The 21361-nt window shown below is 37.9% G+C and overlaps 1 protein-coding gene across 2 annotated transcripts in view; it reads right to left on the bottom strand.

The window, feature by feature from the left end:
• The window catches only part of DTNA (dystrobrevin alpha), a 357757-nt gene extending 336814 nt beyond the window's left edge, over nucleotides 1-20943 (bottom strand). Inside the window, exon 1 of one of the 2 annotated variants that reach the window (XM_079108515.1) lies at nucleotides 20604-20943. The gene's annotated coding sequence lies outside the window, so the exon portion shown is untranslated. Of the gene's footprint in view, nucleotides 1-20092; nucleotides 20351-20603 lie in introns of those variants that run through there. The other variant, XM_079108517.1, reaches the window with a different exon arrangement.
• Between the last annotated feature and the right edge of the window lie 418 nt (nucleotides 20944-21361).

The following is a 21361-nucleotide window of genomic DNA, read 5'->3' as shown; positions in this document are numbered from 1 at the left end:
AGATCTGCCACATTTTTTTCTTAGTTTATCACTATGTAAAGATTGCTGCACATTAAGACCACAAATTCTTAGTGTTACAAGTATTCAATGTTAAATTTACCATTAGTATATATTTTTTTTCGAAGAGTTGTGTTTTCCTATAGATTTGCATCAATTTCAACCAGTGTTTTTGGGTTCAAAGACGTAGAGGTTGCTTAAGAGATTCAGCTGGCAATAATGTGTACCTTGGCAGTTTTAAGATATAAGAATTTATTTCTGGAAAATCAACTGAGCTCCAAAAGCCACATCTATGAAAACGCATGACAATCTAAAAGCAACGCCACGGTTACATTCACTACTCACCTTAAGCAGATGTGAAAGTATTCCACACATCCTTAGACTCATGCAAGTGGACGTCATTCACTGCATTCATCTGATTTTAGCAGTGGCCACATCGTATGCAAAACCAGTATTCCTATTCTATGCTGCTTTGCTAACTTGTGTTTCATAATGCACCAGTTACTTTTCATCACAGTGGACAATTTTTATTTATTTTCTCATCAAACGCAGCATCTGATAAACCCTAACATGTTTGATGTAAACAACACTTAAGCATTGGTGCTTGTCATTTCTCATGTCAGAAAGGATTAAGTTAGCTTTTTTTGGGAAAGATGTCCATTTGGGGTGGCACCATGTTTTCCACACCTAGGGCCCTACAGTTTCCCACTCTCAGCAGATTACATGACCTCACAAGTAGTTTTGAGTGAACAGTTAACGCCACTACTGTAGAGTTAGGGCTACTCTCATTGACTTAAAAGAATCTCAAAATATTAGCCCCAGGATCACACAATGTCACTGTGCCCTTCATTTGCTGGATTTACCACTGGGGGATGGCATGTTTGTCTATGCTGAGGGATTTTCAGGGACGGCAGTTGGCAGACATTTATTTCATAGATGAGATGGCCACTTGCTTCTCCTGAGAGAGTAAAGGTTACATTTCAATAGTAGCTAGAAATCAGATAGGCAGTTCCTAGCAGACCAACTGGGGAAAACAGAAAGCCAGAAATATGATTTATTAGTGTTTACCTGCCATTTTGAGATGTATCTGTGCACTCAGAAATAACCCCATTTCTCACATCATAAGATGCTGAAGCATAACTTTAAAATAGGAACTCTGATTTTTCAGGGAAAAAAAGGAATGGTTGAAGGATTTTTAGTACTAGGGATATCTAATATCCCTGTCCTATAACTCAATTCCATTGCCCTGAACCCACAGCAAAGTCTCCTAAACACAGAGCCTAGAGCTGGTGGCAATGTGGGAGTAAAGGGATGAAGGGCAGGAGCCAGCAGGATGATCTAAGTTGGCACCATGCTTTGGAAACAAAATTCAGAACAGCGATTAGACACTCAACAGATGCAGAAACTTAGAACAGGTACCCAGGGGAACCGGAAGCTACACAAAATTCCCCCAAATAACAGCAAATGTGCCTGAGTCAGAGTTAGTAGAGGTTCAAACCAATTTCACTCAAATTTCCTGAGACAAGGTAGCTGCAGGACTTGGGGACATTCGAGAGAGCTATATCTACATACTTTATTATATTTATATGTCTCTATTATTACTTATTATTCATGACTAGCTATTTTTATTGAGCTGTGATGCATTTTAAAAAAACAAATTTGAGAGCACAACTCGATTGTGTGGATTTTGTTCTCAATCAGTCACAGAGAGGACAGTAAAATAAATGAGTGGGTTGTGACCACAGGGTCACTCTGCCTCCAACCAGGGCTGCTCCTCCTCATGGCCCATGACTGGGAAACATCTATCCACATGAACAGTAGTTTGCAGATGCCTGTCTTTGCTATGCCCTCATCTGACTGTTTTCTTAAAGGGCAAGGCCCAGGCAGTGCTCAAGTTATCTAGAAGCTTCTGATTTCTTTTTCTAATAACTCAATCACAGAGCCTAGAAGATTCTGCTCTATCTTGTGGTAGCTCTGTCATGTTGAACAAGTCAGGTACCTTTTCTTTCCCTTTTCTGTCCTAGAAATTAAAGATAATACTCCTAGAACAAAGTGTTACTGAGAGAGATTAAATGAAATAACACAGGTGAAATGTTTAGAACAGTCCTTGACACATAGTAAGCCTTCAAAATATATTCACTAATTTTATTTGGCTAACTTCCTTCAGTCTGGCTCCAAGCTCAAGGAGAAACTTGCTGGCCGTGACTTTTCCTTCCATGGATATCGGCCTACAGGGAAAGAATGTTCCAGTCACTTTGGTCCTTGTGACAATGATCATTCTATCTGTGCATAACCAAACAGCCATTTTTATTTATAGATGAGTCTATATAAGCTTGGTGAATCTGACTGTGGCCTTGGAGAGAAAGACCTTGTTTTTAATTCACCAGTGAAGATCAATTCATAGACTGATGAATTCAAGGAAATAACACTTCTCAGTCAACACCAGCCTCTGTTCTTACCTTTTGACTTCTACAGCTCATTTCTGATTGTTGACATTGACTGCAAGTTTGAAATATACCAGGCTGTCTAAATTAGTGCTTAGGGTAGATATACGTGCATTATGATTTTTAAAAAGCTACCCAAGGTTATGAAGTGCAGATCTGGATTCATCTGTATCACTAGTGTTAGTCCTAAAATCTTAAAGTCAGAAATAAAAATTCTCATTCAGAAAGTAGGAGTAGGCTGGAGTTTGAGTGCCTGTACTTTTAACGAGTACCCCCCCACCACACACTTCATTCTGATATTGGTGGTCCTCAAAACACACTCTGAGAAATATGGCATTTAAAAAATGGTCAGGGGCTGGGGAGATAGCTCAGTCGGTAGAGTGCTTGCCTTGTAAGCATAAGGCCCTGGGTTCGATCCCCAGCACCCACCCCCGCAAAAAAATGGGCCAGTGTCATAGCCACATTGAGCCGGGTCACATAGAAGATTTGGAAGTACCACTGATGTAAAAGGCACATCCTCCCAAGAACATCATAAAATGATAAAACTAAGTGACTAATAAGGAATGACTGATGGAACAGGTAGAACAGAAAACTTAAAAAAATGCAGTCTTGTCATGGGCTTTGGGAGAGCTTAGAGAAGCACAAGGAAGGGACTAAAAGGTTCCTGGTTTTTACAATGCCAGTGATAAGACTTCTTTCATGACCATCCAACTCAGCAAGATGCTGGCTGGAAGTATCGAGGAAAGAAAGCTAAGACAAAACAAGAAAAGGAAAGAGGTAGGCTGAGGGTGTAGCTCAGTGGACAGTATGTGCTCAGCCCTGGGTTCAATCACTAGCACCAAAAAAAAAAAAAAAAAAAAAAAAAGGTGTACGTTGGGGGAGGAGATTACTATGATTTAAGTGTGTCCTAAGGGTTCTTGGGTTGGAAGCTTAGTCCTGAGTGTGGTGTTTCGGAGAACCAGTGAAACATTTATGAGCTGGGGTTTAGTGGGAGGTTATTACTAGCTCCTTTCATTCTCTGGCTTCCTTTCTTTCAATGTGACTTCTCCATCTGATTCATCTCCATCTCATGCATGCTCTCACCATTCTGATGCCATCTACCATGAGGTCCTTGCCATAGCTGAGCTGATACTGGCAACATGCTCCAGAAGTTCCAGAACTGTGAGTTACATAAACCTCTTTTCTTTATAAAGTCAACTGATCTCAGGTATTTTGGTGTGTACTAACAGGAAACAGACTAATAAGGGGATGGAGAGGGCAGATAAGCTCATAGGAAAAAAACAAGGACAACTGGCATAAATTATCATCTTTTCACACACAGGCAGAAGCACTGAAGTCTAAGAAAGAAATGAAGCACTGATAACTGCCACCTCCTTCCACCTTGGCCTTAACAAAAACAAAAAGCTTTACACACACTGGCTCAAGAGAAATCACAAGACTGTTTTTCCCTTACACTATTCTAACTAGGGGAAGTTGGATTATTTTGCTCTTTTAACCAGTCCTAGAAGATTGGTGATAAAATATCATTTCCTTTAGTTGCCATTCTTGCTTTCTATACAGGCACTCCAACTGCAGAAATATGGAGCCACTCTCAATCTCAAGTCCATGCTCAGTGCAAATATTAGGGGAATTTAGAAAGCCTTTATTTTCTAGCTGTTATTTCGCAGGCTCCCTAAAAATAAGGCATGAAAATAACATGACCATAAACCAAACACAAACTAACCAATGAAAAGCAGGAAAAAAAAAAAAAAAAAAAAAAGAGGTAGGCATTCCACTGACATTGAGGAAAATGTAAAAAGAACAGGCAGGTGCTATGAAATATTTTTCTATTTTGAAATCCTGATTCAGACTTAGATCAAAGTTTCAAAATCTGACTTATATATAACTTCTTACTAAGTGTTTACTAGCAGTTACACAAAGTATTATTTTGTATACATTCTAATGGTATATAGCATCTAGGTTAAAAGAAAGGCAGAACACCTGATTATATCTGCATGTGGGGAAAAACAGCATGTGGCACATTTGGGGTTTATAAATAGAATCTCTCCCTGGAAGGGAAGATCTGGACCACTCTTCACAGAAGACTCCGGGAGCACTTTCTACTTTTCTAAATCCCCCTCTTCTTGCCCCTCATTTCCTGTAAGACCTGTAGGGTTGTTTTTTCCAGTCATATTTAAGCATTGCATCTATGATTTAGTCACCATATTAAGAAATGCCAACCAAGTAACTACTGTATGAAAGAAAACATCTGATTGTATTGCTAAGGACGGGAGCCTTTATTTTTTAAAAAATGACTCCATGTGTGAAAAAAACATCTGTTGCACCATTTAAAAATCTGTTCTTAAAGGGATGGCTCCTCCAACCTGCCCAAATGGTGTTACTGAACAAACATTTTATAATGATGGTTTGAAAAGTCTTTCCCCAAAACATTGCAGAGGCCCAAGCATTTAAACACATGAGCAAAATGAATAAAGGAGAAATAAAATCAGACTGAATGCACATACATGTACAATCCAGAAGGTAGGAAAAAAACATAAAAGAACTTGTGGTGGAGAAGAGCAAAAAGATAAGAGAACAATATTTTACAAACCAAGAAAGGGTGACATCTTAAATGAAAATCAGATAAATTGTTCATAAGTTATTTTCCTTTAAAAAGCCATATGGAATACAGAGTACATGGAACTGGAATTTATGATTTATGAAAACTAAAAAATGCATCTTAAAAAATATGCATAGTAAAATGTGGCTCCCCAATCAAAAAGCTAAACCATTAGTCATCAGAAGTGGTAGATATTAAGTGACTACAAATGCCATGTCTTCTAGGTTTACTGATTTGCTAATTGACAGCATAAAATTATGGAAAATATTGTCCTTAAAATAAAATGGAAATGCATTCAGGGCTAGTGTCACAAACTACTTCTCAAATCTGCATGCATCTTTATTTTACTATAATCCCCAAATATTTTTAAACTTTTTAACCTCTTCTTGCCAATTTTGTCTTACCTGACTCTGAGGCTTGAAACTATACACCATTTATAAAAAAGCTCTACTCAGAAATGCAGTTTATCTTTCCTCAGAACAGCCTTGTAGCCAAGATTTCCTTTAATCTCACACAGCCCAGAGAAAAGCGCCCAAGTGCAGAAGACTGTGAATCTCCCATAGTGGAGCTGATGTGGCAATGACAATGATGAGTTTGGACATCTGCATATGCATCTGTCTCTAACAATATCGAGTGACAAGATCTTCTAAAAAGCGTCCTCTTTAAATGATGCGGAGACGCCTCCACCCTTGTCTCCAAACACCTTCATGACTACTGTCAGCTCACAAGAAGGACATAAAGACAGCAAGAAACTCCTAAGACTGGCCAGTGACTCCAAACAAAAGCAGGGACGTGTGGGAATGGCTCTTTTTTCTGTGGGTCAATTGTAAAAGCCGATATGGAGCAGATGTAGTAGAAGGACAGAAAATAACTTTGCAAAATCATTTACATGTATTTAATCAAAGAGATTAGGTAATGCATTTTTAATTTCTTTACTATATTTACTTGAGAAAGCATTTATCATTACAGCCTATAAAAATGCTAAATACAATGTAAGTAAATTTTCCCAAAACCTAAATGATGAACCTCAATCATTAAAAGCATAGCTTTAGTGTATTCTGCAATGGTTGAAAGAGATAGTCTAGTCCAGGGGTTTGCAGCTTCGCATTCATCAGACTTTGCTGCAAGATACGTTGCTGAGTTCTGTTCCCAGGGTGGAGCCTAGAATCTGCATTCTAAAGGGTTCCAGCTGGTGCTGATGCTACCTGTCTGAGGAGCTCGCTTTGAGAACCATTGCTCTCTGACAATGAGAGCCTTAGGGCAAGCCACAATGTCAATAACTTGATTTGTTTCTTGCAAGAATTTCCCCAGGCTGTTGCTTTTTGTGCTCTCCTTTCTGTCATCTGTCTTTTCTCAGCATATTGGACTCAAGCAGAAAATTCTTTGTCCCATCTTTCACATTTAATCTAACAAGTAGTGATCAAAAGACTTGACAAATCAATACATTTATTTTTAATGTATAATTTTGCATCAAAAGAAATGAATAAGAATGCTTGCTGGTAGGGGCTCCTCAGAGTTTAAGCATGGATTTTGAGGCCACTACTTTCTTCCAAGCTCAGGGGTATTTCCCTGCACATATACTGTGCCGAACTACATTTAAGGTGGAAGATGTTCCTGGGAATGAAGAACACTTAGTGAGAAAGTAGAACTCCCCTGGTGTAGTACCAGAATTTTGCCAGAAAAGTTCATCTATCCTAGTGGAAGAAATCTCTCACCTTGCTTCAGCTTGCAGTAATGGCTTTCCGGGACAAAGAGGACTGATTCGGGGAGTGGGGGTGAGAGCAGCTCCAGGTGCTCTTAGATCGATGACCTCTTCTGTGCACCCAACTGCATCATTGTCTAAAGACTCACACACTCCAGGACCTGTAGTGTTGATTATTTGGAAACAGATCCAGAGTAACCCTCTGAGATTCATCCTCTGAGAATCAATGTGGAGTGATATTTTTCAGTTTAGACTTGCAGAAAATATATGGATTGCTTTCTGTTAAGATGGAGAAAAAGGAATTTTCCTAAAGAAACTAGAAACTCAGAAATGCTAACAGGCACAGATTTTCAAAAGATGCCAACAAAAGCATGCCTCTCCAGTGTAAGGACCAGAGAGGATCGGCACAACAAGAAAAACAAATAACAAACAACAACTGCAGGCTGGGAATGTGGCACAGTGATAGAACACTTGTCTAGCATGAGGATGGCCCTGAGTTCAATTCCCAGAACCACAAAAAGAAGTGAATAACATAAAGCAAAATAACTGTTTGCTGTATCCCAACCACACAAGACAAACATAAAAAGTAAAAATAGTGACTACCAGATTCATGCCAACAAAAGCTATGTTGGCACAGGCTATGTTGAACTTCCACCCTCACAATAAGTTGCTTCAACTTCCCCTAGCCCCATCATGGTGATGCTCAGAGGGCAAGGTAGGGAGCTGGGGCTTCCATGCCCATCAGGTGATAGTAAAGGCTCCCTACTCCCCACTGCCACCCCCGTACCTCACTGGACTTCACTCTCACCTAGTAGTATCAAGGCTCCTCTCTCCATATCTGCTGGATGGTGTCACAGGACACCTAGTAGAGAGTTAGGACTATACCTAAGGCGCAGTGGTCATCAGTCACCGTCTGTGTCCCCAAGGAGTCAGTGAAGACCACGCTGGGAACAGAAAGGAGACACTTGCAGTCAAGGAGCATTAAGTGATGCCCCAGTGAGAAGCCTGAATTTTCAGCTTGTTCCCATGTAGAACCTCACCTGGTGTCAAGGGAGACTGAGGAACCTGTCCTTCTACACACACATGACAGTGAAGTGGAATGACACCCTGCTTTGCTCACTGGGTGATGATAGTGGAAATGAACTAAATTAGGTTTAAGTAAGATCCAGAGTCTTCTAACATGTAAGAATACATCCAGGTTTCATTTGAAAATCACTTATTGTACCAAACACTGGGAATCAAAATGAATGACAAAAGACAATCAATGGATACTAACAATGAGATGACAGCACTGTTGGAATTGTATGACCAAGTTCTTAGAGCAGACTCAATAAAAATGTCTCAATTAACAATTATGATCATGCTTAAAGCAAATGAAGGAGTAGAAAGTTTTGGCTAAAATCAAAATATGTAAGGAAGAACTATGTGGGAATTTTGGAAATTTTAGAACTGAAAAAGATAATAACCAAAATATAAAATTCAGCGGGTATGTTCAGTGACAGAATGGAAGTGACAGGAAAGATCCTGAGAGCTGGGAACTAGAATAATAGGAATTACTCAATTTGAAAATAAAGACAAAGCAAATTGGGGAAGAGAAAAGAAAGAACATCTCAGAAATGTGTGCGTAGGATGAATAATGGTTCCAAGAGATATGTAGTATTGGCCCTAATCCCTGGAAGCTGCAAATACTATCCTATACAGAAAATGGAAATCAGGCATGGTGGCACATGCCTATAATCCCAGAGGCTTGGGAGGCTGAGGTAGGAGGGTCGAAGGTTCAAAGTCAGCCTCTTTGTAAGCAACTTAGTGAGGCTGTAAGCAACTGAGACCCTGACTCAAAGTAATAACAAAATTATAAAATTAAATATGGGGTGTGGACCAGTGGTTAACCACCCTTGGGGTCAATCCCTGACACAATAAAATAAAATAAAATAAAGAAAAACAAAGAAAATAAAAGAAAAAAGTGAAATTTTGTAGATGTGGTTAAATCACAGATCTTGAGATAGGGAGAGTGTCCTGGATTATACAGGTATGTCCTAAATGAATGTAGTCATTAAGTCCTTGAAAGAGGAAGGAAGGGGGAGATTTTATTACAGATAAGGGAGTAAAGATGTGATGACAGAAGCAGGATCTTGAAGTAATCCAAGGAAGTGACTATAAATGAAAAATACAGGTCACTTCCATAAAATAGAAAAGGCAAGGAAACAGGTCTCCAGGAGCCTCCAGAAGGAAGGAAGGGCCCTGCCAATACCCTGATTTTAGTCCAATGACACTAATGTCTGACTTTTGGCTTTTAGAGTCATAGAAGAATAGAAATGATGTGGTAATTTGTTTCAGCAACCATGGAAAGCGAATTCATACAGGACTATGACAAGAGACCTGCCATTTGTGTGTTGGAGGCCTAGAAGGAGAAGAGAGAATAGGTGAGGCTAAAAAAACAATAAAAATATGATTGGAAACTTCATGAATTTGACAAAAGATATAAACCTAGAGGTTTAATAAACTGAGTGAACCCAAATGCCACCCTCAAAATAAATGGATAAAACATAAAGAAATCCATTGCATGACACATCAGAGTCAAAATTATAAAAACTAAAGATATAGAAAAGATAAATCCTGTACACCAAAGAAAAATGACCCTTCACCGAAAGAAGAACTCCAATTAGGATGTCAGTGGATTTCTCACCAGAAACCATGGAGGCCAGCAGGAAGTGACACAACATTTTTCAAGCATTCAAGGGAAAGAATTGTCAACTTAGACTCCATATCCGATAAAAATATCCTTTGTGAAAAAAGAAAATTACCATTCTAAGGAAAACAAAGATATTCTTGTTACCAGTAGATCCGATCTGCTCTCAACGAATGGCTAAAGGAAATTCTCCAAACAAATGGGAAACAGTAAGCAAGGAATGTGAAAACATCAATAATAATAAAAAACATGGCAATAAAAATGTAAATAAATGTAATGAATTTCGCTTCTCTTCCTCAACTAAGTTATTATTTGACAGAGACAAAAATTATGACATTGACATAGTTCTAAGTGTATGCAGAGAAAATATTTAGAAAACTGTATTTTAAGTGAATGATGTAAAGGGACATGAGATTTCTATATGTCACTCAAATTTACAAATCAATAGCAATAGTAGACAGTCATAATTTATATACAAAATGCAATAGTTACAATGATCTTTGACTATATAAAGTAATACACAAAGTAATACACTAATAAAATTAAAATTCTAAAAATGTTCAGTTAACTTACAGAATGGTCAGAAAAACCCTAGAGAAACCAAAATCAGAGAAGAAACAAAAAATAAAGTGGTAGACTTCTGGTCTAACATATGAATATTTACAATAAATGTAAATAGTCATATAATGGTATACCAAGACATAAAATTGACAGAATGAATTAAAAAATATAACACAACTATATTTTGTTATATTTTTACAAAGAATTCAAATTATATGTAACATTATAGACAGGTAGAAAGTAGAAGGACAGTATGTTAGTCAGCTTTTTGTTGCTGTGACCAAAATATCCAACAAGAACAACCTAGAAGAAAAAGTTTATTTTGGCTTGTGGTTTCAGAGGTCTTAGTCCATAGCTGGCTGAGTTCATTGCTCTGGGTCCAATGTGAAGCAGAACATCATGGTTAAAGGGCATGGTGGAGTACTGCTCACCTCATGGTAGCTAGGGGAAGGGGTCTCAGGGAAGATGAACCCTTCCAGGGCATGTCCGCCATAACCCAATTCCTTTAGTCATGCCCCGCCTGCCTATGGATACCACCTAGTCCATTCAAACTCAAACTGATTAGGTTACAGCTCCCACAATCCAATCATTTAACTTCTGAATATTCTTGCATTAACATAGGAGCTTCTGGAGGACACTGCATATTCAAACCTTAACAAATGGAGAGACGTTATGAAAATGTGAATTAACAGAAAAAAGACTACATTAAGATCAGATAGACTTCTGAGCAAATAAAATTATCAGATCTAGCAAGCAATTGATATGTAATGATGGAAAAGTCAATACACCAAAAAGATAAATATGCATGCACTAAATGATGAAGCTACAAAAATATGTAAAGTCAAATTGGTAAAAGTTAAAGGAAAAATGAAATAAATAAATTCACAGTTATAATTGGAGATTTTTACAGACTCTTTGACCAATAGGACAACCAGTCAGAAAAATCAATGAAGATGTTACAAAAACTTAGCAACACCATGACATGTTTAATTAGTATTTACAGAGCACCTTACTTATAAACAGTCAAACACACGTTCTTTTCAAGTGCATGGAGCATACACCAAGATATACTATATTTTGGGATGCAAAATAAACCTCAATAAACATGCATAGATAAAACACTGTCCTCATGAGACAGTGGCAAAGAGAGAGACTGCAGAAGAAAACAACTACAAAAACACTAACACCTTGATCTTGGACTTCAAGTCTCCAGATCTGTAAGAAAATACATTTCCATTGTTTAAACCACTTAGTCTACAGCATTTTGTCATGATAGATCTAGAAAAGTAATAAAAATTACTTATTAAAGAATACTACCAAACTTCTAAAGAAAAATTAATACTAATTCTACATAATCTTTTTCAGAAAACAGAGGAGGAAGGGGCACATCCCAATTCATTTTATGAAGCTAGTATTATCCTAATACCAATTCCAAAAAAGAAAACTTCAGTTAATATGCCTTATGAACATAGATATAAAACTTTTTATAAAATATCAGCAAACAGATTGAATGATGCATACAAAGAATTATACAAGTAATAAATAAATGAAGTTCACTGCAGTCAGGATGCAATGCTGGCTTAATGTGTTTTCCATCATATTACAAAAACAAAGAAAAAAATAAATGATCATATACTTTGAGGGGAAAAGCATTTGATAAAAATCAACACCTATTTGTGATTATTTTTAAAAGTTCAGGAAAAAAATGGGAAAGGAGGTAAAGTTCTTTGACTTGATAAAGAACATCTATGAAAACTACAGATGACATTTTACTTAAAATTCTAAGTGCTTTCCTCTGAAGATCAGCAGCAAGGCAAAGATGTCTGTCTTTATCACTCTTATTCAAGCACTAATAGAAATGCTAGCAATACAATATAGCAAGAAAGGAAACAAAAGTCATAGAGTAAATAAAACTGTCCCTATTTTTAGATAACTTGATCTACATAACAACGCCAAGAAAAAGTGAATTCAACAAGTGCACGAGATACAAGATCAAAATATTTGAGTCATTTGAAAGCCTGGAGTCACAGTTTGGACCTAGAATGTCACTTCAACAATTCAAGTGTTGAAAGTATGATTCCTAATGCATCAAGGCTCAGAGGTGGGGGTTTTAGGCCATAATGAGAACTATAACCTCATAAATGGATTAATTCATTTGATGAACTAATAATTTGAATGGACTACTGAGTGGTAACTGGAGGAAGGTGGCACACGACAAGAGGAAACAGGTCACGGGGGCCATATCCTTGGGGACAAAATCTTATTCCTGGTCCTCACTCACTTTCTCTGTTTCTGTCACTCCCTTCCACTATGAAGTTCTGCCTCACCTAAGGCCCAGAGCAATGGAACTGGCCAAGCATGGAAGCTGAGACCTCTAAAACTGTGAGCAGATTAAACACTTCCTGCTCTAAGTTGTTCTTGTCAAGTATTTCGTCACAGCAATGAAAAGCTAACTAACATATCCCAAATACATTACCATTTAGAAATGCTCAAAAAATTACTTAGATGTAACTTTAGGAAGATGTGTGTAGGATCTGTGTCTTGAAAAATCATAGATTACTGATAAAAGTTAACAACAAAACTTAATAAATGGAGAGACATACAACATTTATGGATTAAATATCAATTCTCTTCAAATTGATATGTAAATTTACCATAATTCCTTTCAAATTTCATTCAGAATTTTTATCACTATAGGCAAAACCATTCTAAAATTTTACAGAAAAGCAAAGAAACAAGAATAGCTAAAATAATTTTAAAAAAGAAGAATAAAGTGGAAGGAATCTGTCTATATGATTTCAAGATTTATTATATTGCTACAGATGTGTGGTGTTGGCTAAGGGTTATACACATATTGACAGAAAAGAACAAGGAACACAGAAACATTATAAACAAGTATTCCCAATGTAAACCACGTACACCACAACAACTGTTATTTAGAATATATAGAGAGAACACAAAATGTAATAATTCAATCCAATTATAAAAGACCCAAAAACACTATGTGATATTTCAACATGTAGAATATACAAAAGACAAATAAATACATGAAAAGATGTTCAACAGCATTACCCACTAAGGAAATGAACACTAAAGCCCTGATGAAATATTACTATATAATTATAAAAATGGCTAAAACAAAGCATAGCAATAACACTAAGTGCTGGTGAAGATAGAAACTTAATCTCTCACCCACTGTTGATGAGAAGGTAAAATGGCACATTCACTCTGGAAAAGTCTTTGGCAGTTTCATACAGAAGTATACAAGTAACTCTGGGAAAATTATCCCAATTTGAATTAAATTAATGTAATTAAATTAATAATTACATTCAGACAAAAATATTCACATGAATGTTCATGATCATTTTTGTTATGGTATCCAAACACCAGGGCGAAAACTCCAGATGTCTTTCAACAGGTGAATGGCAAGATAAACTATGCCACATGTACACCACAAAACATTATTCAGAAATAAAAAGTAGTGAAGTACTGAGACATACAACCAGTTAGATCTCTCCAGATAATTACACCAAATGCAAAACCAATGCCCGAAGTTTACATACCACGTAATTTCATTTATGTAACATTCTTGAAATGACAAAAGTGTAGAAATGGAGAAGAGATTAGTGATTGCAAGAAGTTAAAGGGGCAAGGGTGGATAGAGCAAAGTTGTTATGTCCAAAAGACAGTAAGAGGACTTATCCATGTGAAAATGGAATTTGTTTTTCACTGTATCAATGCCAGTGCCCTGGTTGCAATATTGCACTGTAATTTTGCCAGAATGTTGCAAGATTGCAGAAAAATGGGTAAAGGGACCATGGAATTTCTCTTTTTTAAAACTGCTAATGTCCAATTATATAAAAACTAATTAAAAATTATGGACTGGCAAAAATCTAACTATGCAGATTGTTTGACAAAATAAAACAAACACATAGTATGTTTACCTGTATTCTTTTTTTACAATAATACATGATAGCACAGATATTTTTTTCAATGCAGGTCAAGTGACAAAACCATACACACACATAGCTGTTCTGATTTCTATATCATGTCAATACTATCATCCTGGAGATGAGTAGTCAATTATAAAAATTATTTTTGAATAGTCAATTTACATATCCCTAATTGTATTCATTTATTTTGAAAGACTGAAATTGGAATTTATGATGTTTTGTTACCCCCAACACATGTGTTATTAATACTATTGCCAAAAAGGTTCTCCTATGAATGTGGCTTTGAGTGCCTTTCCTGAATAAATGTTTGAATCATAAAAAAAATACTATCAAATCTGTTCAGAAAACCAAGATTGGGTGCTGTGTGGAGGTCTTGCTCTGTTCTTAGCTGCATTTGCTATCAAATAGGCTACTTTATGCATTTACTCAAAATAAACCATAGCTTTTATCATCATTCTTTAACTAAACAAAACCCCTGCTGGAAAATAGTTGATAGCATCAATTTCACAAATTTACCTCTGATTGTGGCTTTTTGAAAGAATAACCTTTCTTTTCTGAGTTCTAGAACACAGATGTTGGTAAGCCTACTTTTATATTAAATAATAAGTAATAGTTTAGTGCCACAACTATTAAATGGATCATGTGAATTTTATATGGAAATTATCAGGCCTTTTTACTAATGTAGCCAACTTTTTTCTACCTGGACACATGATAGGATTGTCTTGTCTTACATCTTTAGGTGAAGCATAGGCATTTATATGACTTGCTTTGGAAAATGAAATATGAGAAGCAACACGTGCCAATTCCTGCAGAAGACTGTAAGAACTGGTGGTGATTAACCACGTTTTCATGTGCCATGATAAAGGATGAAGATGTTCTGGATGATAGAAGTTTTATCAGGTTGGATTCCTGAATAAGAAGATACAGAATAGTCTTTCATTGATCAGGATGAGAACGTAGTATTAGCAAGAAATAAATTTTGTTTTTCTTTTGCAGTCACTGAGATTTGAGAGTTGTTACCACAGCATAACCTAAATTATTATAATTGATTGGTACATTTTATATTTACATTAAATATGCAAAACTCTGCAATAAGACACTGTACTGTGACATTAAATTGTAAACGCAAGTTAATGCACTACTCATGGGTCTACTCAATGACATGCTCCATTCTAACAGATACACACTAAGGAAAGTCAAATCAAGAAATCAAGGCTTGTATCTTTTTACTTATTTAAAAAGTCAGAAAAATGGTTTACTAGCTACTCTATGATGTCAGGCTTTGTGTGAAGCTGAACATACAGACAATGATGTATCACATTCCTCATAGGGAAATATGAGTCATTGAAAATATATTCACCGCCATGAGCATTTCCAAGAACTTCAGAGAAAAGCTGTGCACATTTGCACATGTGTGCTATGGATGAATTCAAGGTTAATTTTATTCCTACTCGCCAGGTACAGTGGCACACGACTCTAATCAGTTTGGAAGGCTAAGACAGGAGGTTCATGAGTTTAAAGCCAGCCTCAGCAACAGGGAGGTGCTAAGCAGCTCAGTGAGATGCAGTTTCTAAATAAAATACAAAATAGGGCTTGGAATGTGGCTCAGTGATTGAGTGGCCCTGAGTTCAATCTCCAGTACACCACCAAAAATATTATTACTACTCATATAAGCTGCATATTACCCATCATTTTCAGAGAGAAAAAACATTTACTGACATTTATCATCAGAAACTAAGCAAAGTTTTTTTTTAATGCATTACCACACTTACCCCATTAGCATTTCACTTTATCAATGACATGTGCCATTTGACTTAGTTAACATTATCTGCATAATATAAAATTACTAAATTATCCTGCATAATTTTAACATAACAATTACATTGATTCATGTCAAAATATCCCAATGGCAAAATTAGCGGGGTCTTTCTAATTGTGTCAAGATAATTTACCATGTGTTTTGATATTAAACTCTACATCCTCTTTACAGTGCATGCTCCAGACAAAGAAACCAGAGAAAGGTAATATAGGAGACTTAAAATTCTTAAGTTTTTTAGTGATCATAGAACCTCTAGCTGTTAAAAATGTTTCCTGAATTATCTGAAATTCTTAAAATTTCAGAAAAATCTGAAATTTTTAAAATTTTAATTGTTTAAAATGGTACTCAAATGACGACCATTTTTAACTTAAAATGCATCATAAATAATTAGGAATTTCTCATAATCTAGTAGTCACCATTCCTTGCATTCATATACACATTTTTTGCTGTAAAATACGGGGCAAAAAGCATTGATATAAAGGAAATTCTATTTTTTCCACAAATTTTTATCAAGGGAAAAGAATCAAAATATCAAGTTAGGAGGTGTCAATATTTTCAACAGGAATTTAATGCAGAAGTAAATTTTTGAAAGGGATGTTATACATCAATAGTAGTATCAACTATGGAAATCTTAGTATGTGACAATGGTTATGATTATTGACATGTCTTTATTTCAGTTTTCCCTGCTGTAAAATAAAGGGTAATAGATGATATTGCAGGCAAAACCATATGGATATTGTGAATTATTCATCAATGAATTCATATAGAGTCCATAGAATGATATCCAGTACACAGCAGTGTCCAATAAACTTAGTCACTGTTTGCTTTACCTTGTTAATACTCATTTCCTCAGCATTTTCAATATTCAACCTCATCCTTCTTGCTCTGGAAACTCTTCCCTTCCCTTGGGGACTTCAGAGAATCTTAGGGAATGCAGAATAAACCCACTAAAATTCTATTGGAGACATTTTGCAGCTTTAACAACAACAATAGCAAAACACCATACATAAAACTACATTTAAAATGTTTGAAAGTTGCTAGTGCAAAGAAAGGAAATGACTATTTTTCGTTAAACATAATTACTTTTTGAAAATTGGATAATAACCAGATAAAGGTAGTCCATGTTTTCTGTACTTCAAAAACTATTGAAAGGAGTGTTATAAACCTGCCAAGGTATACAGGTGAGTAAACAGAGGAAATAGCCTGATGAATAGGGAAGTAAAATGATAACTGGAGGGAGATTCCTGTCCCTGACTCAGAAAGTTATTCAGAAAATTAACATGCAAGCATTTAGGAAGATGACCAGACTTGGCGAACACATCCTCACACATCATTCCTCCACAAATATGTGACTTCTCACTTATTTGTGCTTCCTATTCTGATCTCAGCATCTAATCCACAATCTCCTAACATACATATTCTCACAGAATTCCTTCCTTCATTCAGAAAACATATCAACTTGAAAATAATCATTTATATTTTAAATTATCTTGTGAAAGCCCATCTTCTGAGCTGTCGGGGCCTACACATCTTTCTGCTCAACCCCGATGGCCAGTTCTCTGCCTGGAACTGATAGATTGACTCTTCAGAGGTAGACAGAGTACAGTTCTCTCCAAACCAGAAGGGTGGACTTGAAAAAAAAGTCAGGTCAAGAACCACTATGTAAGATCAAAGCAGCAAGAGAACGCTGTCTCTAATATAAGTTACAGAAGCTAGAACTCTGGAACAGTTTTGAGTCAGTTAAGAAAGGGTGTATATATGTATAATTTATGATTATTCATATATGATTATAATTTTATGATTTAATAATATTTAAGCAACATTTAGAAAATTCAATTTCAATTTCAACATCAAAAACACTTGTTCTTGACAGTATATGATCACTGTGACCACAGGACTGCATCCTAGCATCTCAAAATAAAGACATGGCCACAATTCAGGTGTGTTCAAAGTCCAAAGTAGGGGGGGCTGGGCCTGGAGTTAACCACTGAAGAACAGGAAAATTATTCTCATGCCCATAGGTCATGTTGATGATAATTCAGTTGCCTTTTTGTCTCTTTTTGCTTATGACGTTGAAAGGATGGCTTTAAAAATTATGTATATTGGGTTTAATTAAATGGAAATATAAGAATCAAAGGAAATTTATGAATGTCAAAATAAGTTTGAAACTCATTGTATGAAGAAGCAATTAAATTTACTTGAAAAGACTTGAGACATCTGGCCAATAAAATGAATATTATGAACGCTCCATGTTAAGCTCAAACGAAGAGTAATTCTCTAAGTATGGAAAGTCAGAGTTCACCCTACTGAGACCTTTCTTTACATCATGGTTCATCCAAAACAAGTAGAGATGTTGAAAGTGTTTCAACTTAGAACTAATGAGAAAATCTGGTTTCAGTGTTCATTGCTATACAATTTTGTAGAAAGGACATAAAACTGACTAAAAGACATGACGCACATGAATGCTCTTAAAATATACCCTACTTTTTAATCACTGACAGTTGAAAGAGAATTGTATAATTCTTCTTTTAAAACTGCCCGAACTCTTGTCACTGTGATTGGATTAATGATAATTAAACTTGTTCAAAAATTCTGCAAAATGGTCTTCTGATGGAAATGATGGCCATGTTTTGAACAAAGAATAGACTTTAATAACTTAGGAAGTTTAAAATTAAGTGTAAACAGATACATAGCTTCAGCCATTCATTTTACAATAATTTTGTTTGCTGATAAATGTTAACTGCTGAACATCCTAATGCTGCTGTTAAATGTGACTTTAATCTATAATTAATGTAGAAAATTTTGGCAAAAGAAAGCTATGCGAAGACTATTTGCCATAATCATAATATTAAAATTAGAAAGAGTTAATTGGCCTGAACGGGTAGCATGTAGTGGGTTAAGACATTTGTCTTCATAAAAATACGTGGAAAATATATAAAGTATAGGAGACATTTGGTAGGGTAAATTGGAAAAGGTCACACCAAAGCCTAACTGGTTTCTAACAAGTAATAACTGTATGAGCTTGGCTATGTAATTTCATCCATCTCTGCTTGGACTTTGCTCATCTATAAAAGATGTATTACTTTATCTCCTACCACTCATGGTGGTGTAAGAGTTAAGAGAATGAATAAAGGTAAATCCCATGGAACTGTGGAACTCGTTGGGAGCTGTTTTGTTCTAAAGTTTCTACCTTCAGAACAAGAATAAAAGGTATATTTTTGCCAAAGAAATTAACCCTTTAAGTCCCAAATTTTCATTTCCTCCAATATTTCAAGGAAATGGACACAGGTATATAATAAGTTGGCTGGAAACCATAATTTAGAGCTTATACATCCTTTTATATATTCCTAAATAAGGAAATACATTTAGATTTTCAAATGCTCTAATCATTCAATAGAATAGAGCTCTAGAAACATTTATTTCAAAAGTTGCCATAAGTGGTACATTTGTTGCTTACAAGTTTTTATAGGTGTCCCACATCTGGGATGATGGGACTTACTGGGTTAATAACTATGTATACTACAACGATAACAGTTTTTTTCTTAAAAAGGATACAAACACATTAAATATCAAGTGATCCTGACAGGTAACAGGAAAATGTGAATGTAAGCATCAACTTTAATGATCATTTTTTGGAGTAGGAATGAAGCTAACAGGAGATATCCTTTACTGAAGTAAAGTTTACATCTAATATCCCCATACACACACTTCTACACTTATCTTCCCAAAGCCATGCCCCAGCCTGCCAAAGAGCAAAGTTTTACTATCAAGTCTCAATAGTGGTACCACTGAGTCCCAGCACCCTTGCCTCCCTCTTCTCTCTTTTGCTTTGGTCTTCTGACAGACACCTCTCTCCACCTCCCACTTTGGGTACCAGAATAAAAACCTCCGCCTGCCCTCTGTCCAGAGGAAAACTCCTGAAGTGGGCAACAGGCTATAAAAGCTGAAGACACTCCAGCACCGCGCCCACCCGCTCCGCCGCACCCCAGTCCCCATTGCCCACTTCTGCTCAGCCCTCCTCCCCGCACCGCGGTGCATTGCAACACTCGCAGACGCCGCCGGCTGGAAGAGAACCCATCGCGGATTCCCTGGTCAACCCGCCCCCACCGCCCCGATTGTTCCCAACGTGAGTGTCATCCTTAATGAAGGTGGCCACGCCACCTCCCAGCAGCTCAGCCCACGAGGACCACCAAGAGGACAAACCCAACAAAACAACTCAACCGGCGATACGAGGGAGCCGGCTGCCATCGCCGCCCCAGGAGCGTCTCAGCGGCGGACAGCAGCAAGGGGTTGCTGCGCTGTCCGGGCCTTTGCGGGCGGCGATTTACCTGCGCGGCCCCGCGCCCCTAGGCTGACCATCCTGCAGCAGCCGCTACCACCGCCCCGCGGGCCCGAGGCGCCGCCCGCCGCCCGGGGAGGCGCCGCGCCGCAGTCCTGGCTGCGGCGCCCGGCACATGCTTCGCGCTCGCTCTCCACGGCCAGCGCCCGCGCACAGGTGGGAACCCCGCGAGTGGGCGTTCGGGTGAATCCCTTCCCCGCGGGCACTCTCCGCCGGCTTCCACTCTTGACTTTGCCCGGTGCGCGGCGCCTGCCCTTGCTCTACTGCCCAGTCGCCTGTGCCCGCGCCCCGGCGCCGTGGGCGGCTGCGGTCCCTGCGCAGCTGGGGCTGCGCGTCATGTGCACCTCCCGCCCCGCGGCGGGCTCCAAGGCACCCGGCGGCCCGGGGCAGCGCGCAGAGCCGGGCCCAGCGCCCACTCCTCTCCCGGCCTACCGACCCCCTCCATCCCCGCGCCCTCCCCCACTCTGGAGCTGTCAAGGAAGAAATCGCCGAGCACACACCTTGGAATGGACTGGCGCCTCAATCTCCGACTCGCCAAACTCTTAGAAGGTGTCCATTGGTCTGTAGGGAGGCTTGGACATGGAGTAGGAGCCGCTTTCTTATTATTTAATAATGTTGGAAGTGCCGGGTCCGCTGCCAGAGTTGTGGGTCATGTGGGCACAGCAGAGGCTGGCTGCTGCCAGTACCAGGGTTTCCTGAGGATCCTGAAACTATGATCTCATCCTCCTCATCCGCCTCCCCCGCCCCTCTCTCCGCGGGCGCGCACGCACAGCACACACACACACACACACACACACACACACACACACACACACACACACGCACTCTCTCTCTCTCACACACACATACACACACAACACGCACACCCGCGCGCGCGTGCGCGCGATCTCTCTTTCTCACACACTCTCTCTCATTGCTTGCACTACCCTCTTTCCTGAACCGAAATATTCCTCCAGGGAAATACAGTGTTCAGGCTCTTCATTGAAAAAAAAAAAAAAGAATCCAGATAGAGATTTTTCTCTTTTAAATCTTGATTTATGTGCTTTGTTTATTTCCTAGTTTTCCCTTACATGTGCAAGGGAGATGAACGGAACCTCATATTAAAATTAAAAAGAATCTTACTCTTACGCTGACCCAGATTTTGGTCAGAACCCAAGGACTCAAACAGTGCAATTTTCATTTAAAACAGGAGGCAATAATATACCAGGCTCGAATATGGAATAGTAATATCTTAGATATATGTAGTGGTTTTCTATTT

The sequence above is a fragment of the Sciurus vulgaris genome (assembly GCF_902686455.1).
Source record: "Sciurus vulgaris genome assembly, chromosome: 13".
NCBI classification, from domain to species: domain Eukaryota; kingdom Metazoa; phylum Chordata; class Mammalia; order Rodentia; family Sciuridae; genus Sciurus; species Sciurus vulgaris.
Note: the sequence above shows the minus strand (reverse complement) of the source record. Positions and strands in the feature narration are given on the sequence as shown.